The sequence below is a fragment of the Vulpes lagopus genome, chromosome 16, assembly GCF_018345385.1.
Source record: "Vulpes lagopus strain Blue_001 chromosome 16, ASM1834538v1, whole genome shotgun sequence".
NCBI classification, from domain to species: domain Eukaryota; kingdom Metazoa; phylum Chordata; class Mammalia; order Carnivora; family Canidae; genus Vulpes; species Vulpes lagopus.
In genome coordinates, this window is record NC_054839.1 from 26,155,182 (window position 1) to 26,172,244 (window position 17,063).

A 17,063-nucleotide genomic window follows, 5' to 3' on the forward strand; every position below is an offset into this window, starting at 1 on the left:
GAAAACAGATATTTTGTTAACTCTCTCAAATTATCTTTGGTCTTGGGAAAATGAAACAGAAATTAATATGACCTTTTTGAATCAAGAAGCCACACTGGAATACAAAAAGTAAATTATAAGACACACTATTGAATAGGGAAGAGTCACCGTGACCCCAATATTTATCTTTATCATATCCTATATGTGTTGTTCCCTCTGCATAAACCATCCTTCCTTAATCTGACGATGAGAAACCCAAAATCATCATCTCTTGCCCCATCTCCAAGCCTATCCCAACCGGCTCTACCCTACACTGTCAACAAAACTCTTTCCCTCACCTAATAAACTTATGAACAAGTATATCTAGTCTGATATTGGCACCCCTCATTATGGCAAATAATACATGAAATATAACAAACATTAAATGTTTATATTAGCTAATCTTTCCTTCAGTTAAAATATTCTAAAATATCATTTAAAAAATAAGTTAAAATGTCCCAGGTCATTAAATGAGGCCCAAGTAGTCTGACTCCAGCTTGTTCTTTCTCCAACATGACCTCACTTCCTTTATTATCCATGGTTCTCCAGAGAAATAGAATAAATAGGATGTATATGCTTCAATAGAAAGTATGATTTTTAATCTCACTTGTAGTTATTATATATCTATATCCATATATGTATATATATATATTATATATATATAATATATATAGTGACAGAGAAGGAATGAGAAAAAAAGGTGTATCGGCTTACACGATTATGTGATTATGGCTGGAGACCCCAGGAGAGCTGATGTGAGTATTAGTCTGAATATTAATGTTTGAAAAGAAGAGAGTTGATGATGTAAGTTCCACTCCAAAGGCCAACAGACTCAAGACATAAGAGAAAACATGTTTAAGTAGGAATTTGAAGACTGGAGAAGACCAAAGTCCCAGCTTAAGCAATAAGTTAGAAATTTTCTTTTACTTCACCTTTTTTATTCTATTCAGGTCTTCAACTGATTGTATGAGGCCTACTAACATGAGGGAGGGCAAGAAGGCAATTGTCTTTACTCAGTCTACTGATTCAGATGTTGAAGCTGAAACACCCTCAGAGACACACTCAGAATGATGTTTTGCTACATGCTCTGGGTATCCTGTGGTCCAGTCAAGTTGACATATAAAATTTACCATCATATCTGTTCTCTATTGAAGAGCCACAGGAACAGGTCGTCACTCCTGCATTTGCCACATTTTTCGTCCTCTGCTATGACTTTGCACAAGTTCCTCCCTTCGAATGAAATTATTTTCCTTTTTGTCTATGACTGTTATCCTATTTATCCTTAAGACTCACTTTACAGTCATATTATAGTGAAGACTCCATGAAATGATCTGAGCAAAATGAATTTCCTAATGCTCTGGTTCAGGAAAAGGAAACTTCTTTGTTCCTCTTTTAGGTACATAAAATATGATTATCGGGACAAAGCTGATTCTCACCTCACCATCAGGGGATATTTGTTAATATCTGAAGATATTTTTGCTTATCATAACAGAAAGAGGGAATGCAATATAATGTGTAGAAATCAATAGTGCACAAATTCTCCCTCGGCAACAAAGAATTATCTAGCCAAGGTCTCCTTGGCTCTGTTTGATACTTTAGATAGGATAAGTCTCTGTTACAAGGGTACAGTCTAGGATAATTAGTAGCATCTCTGGCTTCTACCCACCAGATTCCAGTAACAGCTCCTCTTCCAGTCATGAAATCCAAACTTTCTCCAGACATTGAAAATGTCTCCTGAGTTGCAAAATTTGTCTACTGATGTAAAGAAAAGAGAAAATCCAAAACAACTATGAAAAAGCCAAACGTGTAGAAACAGAGAGTACAATGGTGACTATTAGGGCCTGGCTATGATATGGAGTGGCTAAGTGGCAGGGGGAATGAGGGTACAAATTTCCAGTTGTCAAATTCTGGGAATCTAATATACAGCATTGGGAGTATAGATAACAATAGTGTACTATATATTTGAAAGTTGTGAAGAGATCTTAAATGCTTTCAGACAAAACAAATGGTGTTCATGTGAAATGATGGAGGTGTTAACTCACATGATGATGGTAGTCATATTCGCAATATGATATATTGCAATATATCAAATAGACATGTTGTATGCCTTAGTTACACAATGTTATATGCCAGTTATATCTCAGTAAAGATGGGGAAGAAAAAAAAGAACACACATATTGTGCATAAGAGCACCTAATTAGGCAAGATGATGAAAGGCTTAAGAAAATGAACTCTGGAATTATAAAGTCCTGGGCTGAATCATCTCTGGATTTAGTGCAAGGAATAATGAGCCATATTTAACCTCCTCAAACTATGGTTTTCATCTGTGACCTGATGGCCTAATAATACTAAATGACTCCTACAATAGTTGGGATAATTAAATGAGTTAATATTTAGTGTCTGGTAAAGGGTATGTGCTCAATAATTATTGCTATAGTGATTGGCTAAGAGAAATGCTACCATAAAGGCAGGTGTATTTAACTTATAAATACCATTAGTTACTTCATTTCAGAACAGCTATAAAACTTACAATTTGCACCAAGTATCTCAGCACAGAAGTGCTGTCTGGATTATATTTAAATGTTTCATGGGCAATTTGTGTCCCCTTGAAACAAGGATTATATTTTTGCTTTCTCCCATAGCATCGGCTATAAAAAAATCTTTGTTGAATTGAAACTAACAAGAAAAAATATCACCTCTTATAAAATTGAGTGTAGTTGTTATACCTCTAAATAATTCTTATTTGTCTGTCTCACCCTATTACCATTATGAGTAATTTCCTTTTTATCAATATTAAGTGCATACAGCGGCAGCACATAAAATATCAATTTATAAGGTCATGGCATACTGCTACAATACTATGATGTAATGCAGTGAATGATGAAATTTGGGACATAGATGTCTGTAGGTGGTCCAAAAGTTATGGAAAATGATTCAAATTGTACAGACCACAATCACAGGATTAAGGGAAAGCAATTGTCACTTGCACTGTGTGCTTATAACAAGAGTCAGAATGTGCCAGATGCACAGCTTGTCTGCAGCTGTTGTCATTTGAATCTTTTGTACAACATCCATTTCTCTCCCAACTGTGTGGGATTTATAAGTGCAGAGTTGATCAAAATCACTTTTGTGCAGAGAATTCTTGTATAATAGTTCTTAGATTTAAACCATGCGTAAGAAAACATAACCCAGAAATAATTCCACACATACTGCTTAAGCTAGCACAGATGCCTATGTTGGATTTAGTTGGATACAACTTTAAAGTGCTGATTAGGTCAGGCTATGGGCATTGCCAACTAGAGCTGGAAACTCATGAATTGCTAAAATGCCACCTTTGGGATAAGTGTGTATTTTAAATACAGTCTTTATATGAATATTAGCAAATCAATCTCTATCTAACAAATGTATATTTTTCTCTATACATTAGATTTGAAACATGCTTTTACTAGACAATATTAGGTAAACAATATGATTGAAGAACATATGAATGTACCATATACATACCATATTTCAGGACCAAAGGCTATGAAAATGACCAGGGATTATTTGTTACTCTCATATTTGTAGATATACATCATCTTTTATGTTAAAGATTTTTAAAAATTACTTTAAATTTTCAGATGAAAACTATGTCTCCCATAAATCAATAACTCACCTATTTCAGTTAATTTTTCTCTCCATGCCTGGGTAAACAGCTCAAGAGAATATTATAAATATTAATTTGTGGTTTGATCAACCTTGATAGATGTTTTCTTTAACTAAAGCCAACTCTAAATCTTTTGTTCAGATTAAATTTAGTACTTTCTTCCCTTTTTTTCATATTCCATAAGACTCGTATTTTATTCAGGAAGTAATCAAATCTATATACAGTCTAGGAAACTAAAAAGGCCTCAGTCCACCTAGGGTGGGGGTGGGAGTGGGACAAGGAGAGCATCCAACATGGCACCTCGAGAAAGGGACTGGGCATTGTCTTGCAGCATTGAGGGCAAGACCAAGCAGAAGAAGGCTTGTTGAGTGTAGGGTAGGAAGAGCACTGCCTGGCAGGCTGAGCCCATCTGCCTGTTCCCACAAAACAGGTAGAGATAGACTACTCATATGGCCAGCTTGTCCCAGAAGAAGCCAAGAGTCAGTCTGGATTCCCTGTCAGCAAGTCTAAATCTTCATAGTGCTGTCTACAGTTCCTGAGAAGAACCAGCCCTGGGACATGGCCATCACAACCACATTGCCCTGGTCACATGGCAGCATTTATGTACAGATAATGCTGTTCTTACTTTAGATCCTGAGGACTGGTCTGGTAGGGCATGAAGAGCATATGCAGTGCCTGTGGACTGTCAGAACCCACACCTGCTCCTTAGACTCCATGTCCCCCATATGATGATTTCTAGGTGCCATAGACAGTGTAGTGTTTCATCACATGAACAGAGTAGCTGTCACTGCCAGATGTCTGTAGGAGATGGATGCAGTTGAGGGTCTAGATGTTCCAGGTTTTGATTGGTAGGAGCCACTGTACAGATAGCTCTGAGTGGCTATCAGGGTCCATACCCAATAGACCATGAGATTCTTCATCTCAGCTAGATACTCAAGATGTTGCAGATCTTGAAGGCCTTCAGAGAGCCTCTGAAGAGTACACTACATGAGGAACCAGCATTCACACTGTGTTGTCATGCCTGGATTGTGTTCATCTTCTATAAGATGTCTCACAAGATCATGATATAGACTTCTGAGTTGCTGTAGAGCTTGCACCCAGGACATGGAATGCTAGCACAAATCCATCATTGCCCTCCAGTGTCTTCTGGCACTTATAGGTAGTACATGTATCCCACATACTGATGGTCTTGTTGGAGAAGCCACAGAAGAACAGGTCACCTGGGGAGTTGAAACAAAGGTACCATACAGGGCCCAGGAATATTCCTTTGTACTGAGAATCTGCTGAAGGTCATGGAATTCTTAGGATCCCCATGTTTAGGTATGCATCGATGTGGGATAGCTGGTCAGTCAACATAGACACATCCCTCTGAAACTATGATGCCCTTGCTGAGCTTGCTCTAGTTTTCATTCAGGATATCAAACTTGATTTTGATGCTCTTCATCAGCTTCTCCTAGAGCTTGCCCAGCACAGAGCCCAGGAAAGCATCTCCTGGCTCATCCACGCTAGTACCATGTGCATTTCTGGAAGTGGCATTCTGTCTGCTGCAGGAATTCCTTCAGTCCCTGGAAGCAGCAAGTCTCCAGGTATGTTTCCTATGTGTCCTGGTTCCTGGTGAATCATGTACTTGTACTTGGGGTGAGGACACTTCATGTGTTCACACTCTTTGAGTTGCACTGCCAGGTTCATCTTATGGAAAGGTAGGCAGCTGAGTTTTGGAGGCACTGCACAAATCTGCTGACACAGCTGCCTTTGTGGTCCTTCCAGGCACTGAGCTTACTGGATAAAGAGATCCTCAATATGCTCCACCACTGCAACGTTGTTTACCACCAACATCAGCCTGGAATTGCTCATAAGACACTTCTCTATCTACAAGGCTCATCTTTGAGAGAAGTGTGCCCACATATGGTGTCACCAGGTCCTTGAACACATTGCAGTACAGCTGGTGTGGGGCTTCTTCAAGGGCTTCTCTGCCAATACCAGAGGCTCCTGTTCTTTCTCTGCCTTGAGCAGTAAGAAAGTGAAGTGGAGGAACATGCTGGACTCAGAGTGTAGGAAGGTGACTGAGATGGCAGAGGCTGAGTGGCAGGTGTGCTGATGGGGTGTGTGCTGTCCTCCTCATCCCATGAATAGGCAAGTATGCTTTTGTACATGCAGGTCCCATTAGCTTTCTTGATGGTAGTGGTAGCCAAAAAGGCAGCTTGAAGGACATTTCCATTCTGGTCCTGGTGGCAATGTCTAGGGTGGGAAGGTTAACAGGTCCCTCAAAGAACAGTTGAAGTGGGCACTCTTACCTGAGATCATGCCCAAGAGAGGCATCTAGAGTCCTCAGGTGATATCTCCCTCCCCTGCCATTATAGTTTCCCTGATGCTATAGCAACACATTTTCCCTTCTTGTTTCCATTAGCCACTGGCCAGAAAAGGGTTTAGGTTCACCTATAAGGATATTTAGAGTCTTCCTAACTTGTGCTTTCTTCTATAGTATACTTATATGTTGTTCACTTCCTGTTTCCTTTGATAATTACCTATGACAGGCAGATTCCAAAAAACTGTGTATTGCTATTTGATTCTGGTTGCTAGAATTGCTCAGTTTATGATCATGAACTAATTATTTCTTCTCTCCAGTCCAAGATATTTAGAATTAAAGTCTCATTGTGCCCTCAGATTCTTAGAGTAACTGCAATAATACAGATATCTATAATAAAAAGCTATGAATTAACTGTATCCAGGTGGCCCCTTCCTTCTTGCTGAGATAGCTTATGAAGTGAACGTCAGTGCATTGATAAGGGGGTACAGAGAATGAAGTCTTGAGGATAGTAATGTCTCATAATCTTTGTTCTCTGATGCATAAGAGCTTTAAATATGAAACATGATGGATGACATAAAGTATACATTCTCAATTTCAATTACCTTTCTAAGTTACTCAAGTAAGTTGACTTTTGAAAATCACCATCCCCTTATATACTTGTCCAACAAAAAACCTGATAATTTTCTTAATTCCATGCACTATAACAGAGAAATTATTTGAAACATTCAATATAGATTTTAATCTAACAAATGTAAAAACACAGTCTTTATCATATATCCCATTGTATATGCTTTTTGTTGCATATGGTCAGCTTAATGGATCACTATGTAACTTTAAAGTTTTTGTCTTTACTAGGCAAGATACCAGCAAAGGTAGTGTTTGCTTGCTCTAAGTTCCCATTCCAAGTTCTAGAGAACCTCATGGCTTTACCAGTGAGTATATATTTATCTCATTCTCATTCAATGTGTTTGGGAACATTCCTAAAATCAGGAACGTGTAATATAATCACAATTGGTGTAAGTCTGTCTTTGTAGATGGCAGCACTTTTCACAGTAAAGAAGGACATTGACATCTGTCTTGACAATCCAAAAATATCTAATGAGAATATGCATTTTTCATTAAAGAACATTAGTATATATTATTTTCATTGCCAGCATATTGGAATATATTTGATTGATAAATGTAAGGATATTTTATAATCAAAGATTATATAGATAAATTTTGATAGGACTATTGAGAAATGAACACTGAAATATTGATGATTGATAGCAGTAACTGATGTCAGAAAGTAGTACCTGAGTTCAGAGACAAGGAAGTTGGTGGTTTGAAGGAAAAATAAAAGTGGTCAAATGTTTTCTGTGTACTCTTCCAATCAGATTGATTCCAAAAAGAGTCAATCTATTGCTCATATTCATAATTGCTGTGCTTTGAGTGGAAATAATTATTTTTAATAATGCCCTGTTACATATACATTCAAATAAAACATTCTTCCCAGGAAGATGATCAAATTTCAGAGTTACTTTCATTATATTCCAGGCATATTTTTTATTTAGATATATCCAACTAATAAAGAAAGTACAAAGCAAGGGCATGTAATTTGCTATAACTATTCTTTTTAAGGATTTGAATTTTTTATTCATCAATTTCTCTGATAATGTAAAAATAATTTCATAATAATGATTCTTTATTATTTTTGAGGGTCTTGTCACTTAGTTTTTCTTTTCAAATTTTACTTTCTTTGAGTGAAAATTTAGATATATTATTCCAAAAGGGAAATGTGGTCCTTGAGGTCACATTTCAATAAGTGACCATCAGGTTTCCTCAAGTTTTATGTTAGAACCTCTCTTTAGGAATAACAAATTATTTGTAATAGTGATAAATAAAGATGTATAAGTAGCTAATGATTTGGTCATTTTAACATATGTTTTTCCCCTAGGACTAGAAGAAAGCTATTTATCAAGAATCAAGGTAAGGAATCAAGATCCAGAAATGATTAATAAGTACTTCCTTTCATTTTGAAACTCAGGCTATTTAAGGTACTCAAAGTCCAGAATAGATAAATGAATACACACACACACACACACACACACACACATAATTCATATATTGAAGAAATTTTATATAGTCATTTAAAACTGAAAATTGTCCAGACGCCTGGGGGGCTTATTCGGCTAGGGGTATCTGACTCTTGATTTCAGCTTGGGTCATAATCCCAAGATCATGAGATCTAGGCCCATGATGGGCTCTGTGCTCAGCAGGGAGTCTGCTGGAGATTTTCTCTCTCCCTCCCTCTGCCCCTTTGCCAGCTCATACATGTGCATACCCTCTCTCTCTTTCTTAAATAAATAAATAAATAAATAAATAAATAAATAAATAAAATATTAAAAAAACTGATAATCATCATAAAATACTGTGATTTTGAAAAGCATCAAAGTAGTTAAGTGCTAAGGATTATTGAGTGAATATTTGCCAATTCTATTTTGAAAGACAGATTTTAATGTACTATTGTTGAATTAGAGTGAGAGTCCTGAGTAGTTTCATCACCAAACATGTGCATCTATATACCCTACACTGAAAATATAAGCAAAGCAGTAAAAAATAATATTGCTAATTTATTGATTATTTAGTAATATTTTAATCTTTAACTCATTACAGTCAGAATTCCAGAAGATTGAAAATAAAAAACTCTAGTGTTTGACTCAGGCTACACAATTACTAAATTCTTATTTATGACAACATTAAACATTATTACAATTTAAAATTCTTTACCATCCCAGTGGAAACTCAAACTGCTAAGGCATGCAAACATTTGCTCTCTCTTTCAAACAGCTATAATATATTTGTGAATAGGAGGTAAAATACTGATAATCTATATCTGTGAATGAAACTTTTATTTTTTACCTAAATATCCATACATCACTTTAAAAATGTCACTAACTTTTTCCTAAAAATAGTGTAATCTTAATTTTCCATTCCCACAAAATCTTTTATCTTGCAAGTAACTCATAGATTTTTAAAATAAGCATTAGCTAAATTCTAAAAGAAACAAAATTAGTTATTTAGTAATTATTTTTATTTGGTATGTATGAAATCTCAATAGTCCTTCAGATATAAAACAGTTGTTTAAATTAAATATATTCTGGGATTAATATTTAATTATATCAGATAATTGTTCTATTTCATAAGAAAATTATATTGCCTCTATACATATGTTAATGAAATAAAATTAGGTTCTCTAAATATAAAACATTTTAAAATATTAATAAAAACTATATTTAGGTGCACCTGGGTGGTTCAGTGGTTGAGCATCTGCCTTTGGCTCAGGTAGTTATCCCAGAGTAATGGGATTGAATCCCACATCAGACTCCTTGCAGGGAATCTGCTTCTCCTTCTCTCTATGTCTCTGCCTCTCTCTCTCTGTGTCTCATGAATAAGTAAAATCGTAAAAAAATCATATTTAAATATATTGACTTTATCCTTATGAACTATTTTGATATAATTGTTTAAACAAATAATTTTTTGCTAACAGAGTTTTATCACACATGGACTCAAAATATGTTCATCCCAAAAATAATTTACAGATAATGTGATCCAACCTCTTCATCTAACAGGTGAAAAAAGTGACATTCAGAAAGGTCATGAGAATTTTACAGATAGAAGCCAGATGTTTTGACTTCCTGTCAAATACATTTTCTGTTATACATAGTGCAGCTTCATGAGTCACCAATTTTCATCAAAATGAAATGCCACGAAGGACCAATATTTAAATACCTAACCATTCTGTTATATTTGATTGATGTTTTAGGTGGCACATAAACATTTTGTAACATCCCTTGGTCATTATTCTAAATATTAGTATATGTGTGTGTGCAATTCTATAGATAAATTGTTGTTTGGCAACGTACTTTGGAATGCTAGTATAATAATAGTTTACTTCACCAAGACAATTACAACTTTTTCTCTCTTGCTTTACAGTTTACCACGCTTTATAGTTTATAGCATTTATCATATTTTACCTTATTTTTGACTGTTTTTTAGATTTCTTGCAGGAACATTATATAGTTTCCTTCAAAGTGGTGACTTGTCTTACTTCCCTTGCTTGAAATGTTCATCTTTATATAGCCAATTGCCCCCTTCTCTTATATAGATCATAGGACTAGAATAGTAATTCTTCTATTGTATAACATATATTCCTGTTAAAGAATGTCTTTGTTTAGCATGATGAAGATAACAATAACCTTTCTCAGGGAATTATTATGAGGATCACATGAAATCATGGTTATAAAGAGTAAAGTATCACTTGGTCTGAAAAGATAACAACATTCAAAGCCCCTCTGTCACTGGACCTAATAAAGGTGAACCAGAGCAGCATGAGGAAATATGTAATATTCTGTTGGCCTGAAGAGTAGCCAGTGATGAAATCCTCAAACGCATCTCATTTAGGTCACAACATATACAGTTTTTTTCATTTAGTAATTCAAGTTTGCATCCCAAATTAAAATCCTCCACATGATGAAACACAGTTATCACTTGATGAAAAACAAGTCCGGAAACTTTTCAGTGATCTTCCCCACTGTCTAAGGAATTTGTCTGTGGGCACCCATTAAATTTTTGACCATGGAATGTTTTCCATCTGGTGACCTTCAGCATCCTGCACATCACCAAAGAAATGCCTATGACCTATATAATTAAAGCAGATGTCTACTGAAATTTTGAATTTATGTATCAACAGGTATCTCAGTATAAGAAAATATAAGAGTACTATAATCTTGAAGAAAGATTGCTTAAATTTATAAAGGGAAATAACTTTTTTTTGAAACAGCATTGTTGTACTTTAAACAGAAAGTCAGTTATTATTCCTTAATTTCTATTTCTATTTCTTTCTAAAGACTCACCAACACCTGCTAGGATGTCAAACTCTTAAAGAAAGCTCGAAAAGCGGAGTTCTTTTATGATTACTATTATTATTAGCTATTTTGTTTCTGAAATTGGAGAAAAATCGAAGAATATACAAGCACCAATTTAAAGAGACTGCTAAAACCCACAAAGCTAAAATACTTAGTATAAAATTTAAATATTTATATGCTACAAGATTCTTTTGAATAATAATTATCACAACCTTGAGTGCAGTGCTAATGTATCTAAAATTGTTTTCATTGCCAGAACATGCTTCAGGGAATGTGTGAGAAAAAAATAAATAAACAGGCATTAGCTCTAGAATCCCTAGGCAAATAATAAAGGGAAATCAGTCACCCTTCTAATTTCCAATGCTTTACAAATTATAAAATATAAAACCAAATATATCAATGAAATACACGTTTGTTTTGTATACCATATCTGTTTTAGGAGTATATATGCATGTTTGTGTATACATGTCCACATGTGTACTTGTGTGTCTCCATGGGTGAATTTGACACAGTATGTTTGCTAAGACTACTTATGTAATATATTTTTAAGGATATTTGTGATGACTCTATTTGGAGCCTAATTATGTTAGTTAAAGCCACTACAGAATTTGTAGTTAACAGGGTAGGTACCCTGCCCATATCTTCTTTACTGGGTAGCAGGGCCCAACTCTCAGCTGCAGTGGGTGATGGCTGACAGTAGCTCAGTGCTACACTCTTACACTGAGAAATGGTTTGGGCTAAATTGATTCACCTAAAGCAACCAAAAATATCTTGGTTTTTTGCTCACCCTGAGCATGTATAAAGCCAAAGACTAGCAGATAGGAGGCATAGAAAGCTAGTCCTTCAAGGTCTGAAAACTTTGGATTGCCATTCATTCTCCTCCCTGTTGGGTCAGATTGAAGCTAGGGATCCACAGAAATCAAATCTTTAGCTTTTTTTCTGCTTAATCCTGCATCCCTCAACCCTATCTGTTTTACTGACAGTTCCATCACTGTATCATTTTCCCAATAATCCTTTTTTACTCTCTGCTTCTAGGGAAACTGAACCTGGAAGCAATTCAGCTACCACTGTGTGCAATGTGATTACGGCCAAAATCAGATGTTTTGAGAAGTCAATGCTTGCAAAAAATTTTTTTTAGTTATTACTTAATGGACTAAAGAGGCCCTAAATAACCTCATGATTATAGAAAGCTTATTAGAATATTCCCCATAGATCTCTCATGTTTATACAAACCTTGAATCCACTTTTATTCAGGAATATCCTTAATTATTATTAATACTTTATTTTTTAGAACAGTTTTACGTTCACAGCTGAATTGAAAAGATACAGAGATTTCCCATATACCCCCTACCCTGAAACATGCACAGCTTCCCCCATTATTAACACTCTTCACTGGAACCATACGTACATACAATACAGAGCCTTTTCAGATTGGCTTCTTTCACTTAATAATGTGCATTTAAGATTCCTCCATGTTTTTTATGGCTTGATAGCTAATTTCATTTTGTGCTAAATAATGTCCCATTGTCTAGATGTATCATAGTATATTTCTCCATTTGCTTACTAAAGGACATCTTAGTTGCTTCCTCAGTTTGGCAGTTATGAATAAAGCTGTGATACATATCCATGCAGAGGATTGTGTGGACATACATTTTTCAAATACTTTGGGAGATAACAAGGAGCATGATTACTGTATCATACAGTAAGAATATGTTTTTTTTTTAAGAAGTTGCCAAATTATCTTCCAGAGTCACTGTACCATGGTGCATTCACACTAGCAATAAATGAGAGTTCCTGCTATTCCATATCCTTGTCACCATTTGGTGTGGTCATTTAATATGTATTTAGTGGTATTTCATCATTGATATCATTTGCATTTTTTTGATGACATATCATGCAAAGCATCTTTCATGTGCTCACTTGCCAGCTGTATATCTTTTTATGTGAAGTGTCCATGAAGGTCCTCCTCCTAGTTTTTGTTTGTTTTCTTATTGTGAAGTTTTAACTGTTCTTTTGTTAATGTTTTGGGTAATAGTCTATCTGATTGTAAAATGTCTTTTCCCAGTCTGTGGCTTGTCTTCTAATTCTCTTGGCATCATCTTTCACAGACGTTTTTAATTTTAATGACATCCATTTTATCATTACTTCTTTCATGAATCATGCCTTATGCCAAAAATGTCAGGACTTGGGATGCCTGAGTGGCTCAGTGGTTGAGCATCTGTCTTTCTTGGGTCAGGGCATGATCCCAGGGTACCAGGATCAAGTCCCACACTGGGCTCCATCTGGAGAGCCTGCTTCTCCCTCTGCCTCTCTCTCTGTCTCTCATGAATAAATAAGTACAATATTTAAAACAAACAAAAACCAAAAATGTCAGGTTCATGCTCAAGGTCATCCAGGTTTTCATCTGTTATCTTTTAGGACTTTTGTAGTTTTTTATTTTACATTTACGTATCTAATTTTTAAAAATATTTATTTATTTATTTGAGGGGAGCAGGGGCAGAGGAAGAGGGAGGAAGAGAATCCTAAGCAGACTCCCCACTGAGTCACACTGAGTGTGGATCCTGATACAGAACTCAGTCTCAAAAGTCTGAGATCATGATCCTGAGATCATGACCCAAGCCAAAGTCCAGCATCAGATGTTTAACGGTCTGAGCCACCTAGTGCCCCAGTCTGTAATTTGTTTTGATATTTTTTGTGACTAGTAAAAGTTTTGTACCTAGATATGTCTCTATGTTTTTATATATGTGGATGTCCAGCTCTTCTAGCACCATTCTTGAAGAGACTATCTTTATATTGCCTTTGTTCCTTTGTTAAAGATCAGTCAACTATATTTAGTAAGTCTATTTCTGAGCTTTCCATTCTGTTTCATTGATCTATTAATCTGTTCTTTTGTTAATACCACATTTTCTTAATTACTATAGCCTATGTTGAATCTTGAACTTGGGTAGTTTCTGTCCTTCAATTTTGCTCTTCTCCTTAGTGTTGTGTTGCCTATTTTGGATTTTTTCCCCCTCTTCATTTAAACTTGAAAATTAGTTTGTTACTATCTACAAATAACTTGCTGAGAGCTTGATTAGGATTGCATTGAATCTATAGATCAAATTAGGAAGACCTGACATCTTGACAATACTGACTGTCCCTGTCCATGATGTGGACTATCTCTCCTTTTGTTTAGCATTTTGACTTCATTCCTTAGAATTTTTTAGTTTTGTTGAAATAGATCTTATACGTTTTTTGTTAGACTTATACCTGACTATTTAATTTTTGGATCCTAATGGGAGTATTTTCAATTCCAAATTCCACTTGTTCATTACTGCTATCTAGAAAAATGGATGATTATATATATATATCTTGTATCCTCTAACTTTGCTATAATTTGTTGATTATTTGTTGATACTTTGATACTTTTGGCTTATTTACATAGATGATCATGTCATATGTGATCAAAGACATTTCTATACATTCCTTCCATGTATGTATACCTTTTACTTTCTTTTCTTGTCTTGTTCTATTAACTAAATCTTTGTGTACAATATTGAAAAGGAGTGTATGTGTGTGGAGTGGTGATGCCTGGATGGCTCAGTCAGTTAAATGTCTGCCTTCCGGCTCAAGTCACGATCTCAGGGTACTGGGATCAAGCCCCACATAGAGCTCTCTGCTCAGCAAAGAGTCTGCTTCTTCCTCTCACTCTCCTTCTGTGCTCTCTCTCTTTCTCTCTCTCTCTCAAATAAATAAATAAAATAAAAATAAAGAAGAAAGAAGAAGAAAGAAAGAAGAAAAAGAAAGAAAGAAAGAAAGAAAGAAAGAAAGAAAGAAAGAAAGAGAAGAAAGAAGAAAGAAGAGACATGAGAAGGGACATTTTTTGCTTTGTACCTGATATTGGTGGGAAAGTTTTGAGTTTATCACCATTAAATATGTTAGCTGTAGGCTTTTTGTTGATACTCATTATCAAACTGAAAAAGTTGCCCTTTATTCCTAGTTTAATGAATTTTTATCACAAATGTGATAATGTTTAATGCTTTTTATGCATCTAATGATATGACCATTGGATCTTTATTTTTTGTAGCCTATTATGTGATAGATTGCCTTAATTGATTTTCAAATGTTGAAGTAGCCATTTGTGCCTGAGATAAATTCCACTGGTTGTGGTATATAATTCTTACACATTGTTAGATTCTATTTGCTAATATTTTGTTGGATCAGATTCTGTTGTTTAATGGGATCTTCCAACAGGGATGAGATCCATCACAGATTTTATTTAAAAGTTATATAAAAAGGAATTTCAAATTTGTTAATAATGTATATGCAGAAATATTCAGCTTGAGGTAAAAATTCTTGTTTGACATCTTGAACTCTAGATACTATTAATCTTCATTTCTGCAGGATATGAAATAATCAAGACTCTAAATCACATGAATTGAGACTTTGCTTTTTATACATTTTTTAAAAGTATGTTGGCCAAGCTGGTAATTATACAATACGTTAGATTCTACCTACATTAGATTCTACCTGCATTAGATTCTACCTACATTTTTCACTGACTTCTATTCCTCATTTGAATTTGAAGGGTTTTGCTTTATTTTGCTTTGTTTTGTTTTGTTTTTTTGACAGCTGGGACAACTATGGATTTTTTTTAAAGACGCAAATAAGTCTTAGAACAGTTTTTTAAAACATTTAATAGCTTTTCATTAAAATCAGATAAAACATGAATGAGAGCAGAATATTTTAACTTTTATCTGTTGTTGGTCAGGAGGTTAAGCAGAGTTTTCTCACAGATGATTTTAACTCAAGATTTAATCATTCTGTTTTCCTAATATTTTAGAAACTGCAAGGATCTTAGAGAAAAACTGACTCAAGACATGTGAACTCCTTGAAGAGTTTACCTCTGAGGATTATTCCCAAAGCAACCTGAGGCAATGTATTCATTCATACTTACTGTGTGTAATGGAAAGAAATTATGTTAAAACAAATCTAAGGTCATGTTTAACTGTAGCATTCTGTGATGAATCCAAGACCTTAATTGCCAATTATAACATTGTTTTAATAAAGAATTGTAATGCATTTACAGCTAATTTTGGAATGAATATAGGTAAATGTTGATAGTATTACATGTAAAATAAATCTAATATAGTTGGTAATATGTATGTATGTGCTGTGCATGATTGAAAATTTAGAAATTAAAATAGAAATGACATTTGAATGATGACCAAATATACACCTGAAGACAAACAATGGAAAAGGATCCCAGACAGAATTTACATAAGCATAAATGTATGGAAGTCTAGAATGTCTAGGAACTACAAGTAGTTTAGTATTACTGAAACATAAAGTTTGAGTTAGGAGAGAGCTGAGAAGGACTTTATCGTACTGGCAGAGATCATGAACATTCAATGAAAAATAATTTAATTTTGTGTCAAGAATATATAGCCATTGAAGATTTTGAGGAGGTTAGAGACATACTTCTCACTTTCAAAACTTGCTAGCCAAAGGTAGCATAGGAAACAAGGTAGGAAGTAAGAGAGTAGGAAGGAGGAATGGTCCTCTAGATTACAGAATGATACCAGTTGAGTATATAACGTGAAGAGCATAGACTACAATCATTCCCATCAGTTAACCTCCCAGACTCTTACTATAGGAGGATTTTGGACACAATCTCACAGCATGTGATCAATCCAGGGTACCGTTTTCTACCAACTGGCCATATCTGGTGTATATAGATAATCTGCTATTTCTCCTCTATTTCTTAAATTTGGTAGGGACTATTAGAGTGTATATAAATGAGTTGTTTAATACTTTTTTAAGAATCACTAGAGACAAAAATGCTAAACAGGAATGTTCTACCCAGAGAGGAGTCTTTCTCTGTGTATACTTAATTAGTAACTCTGAAACAGTCTTTAAATCATTTGCTAAAGAACACTGTGATAGATAATATCTAAGACTGAGGCTCTCATTTTATAACAGAATGTAACCAATACCAACCCTTTAAATGCTATATTAAGAATTTTAAAGGCTCTGCTTCAGGTGGCAGGCTCTGGGGAAGACATAGGTAGCAAGAAGCAGCCCCTGAAGCAGCCCCTAAAGCAGCCCAAGGAGATAGACAAGATAAGGAATTCAAGCAGAAAGGGGAGCAGAGTAGAAGCAGAGGAGAAAGAAAAGCAGGAGAAACTGGAGGAACTAAAAGCAA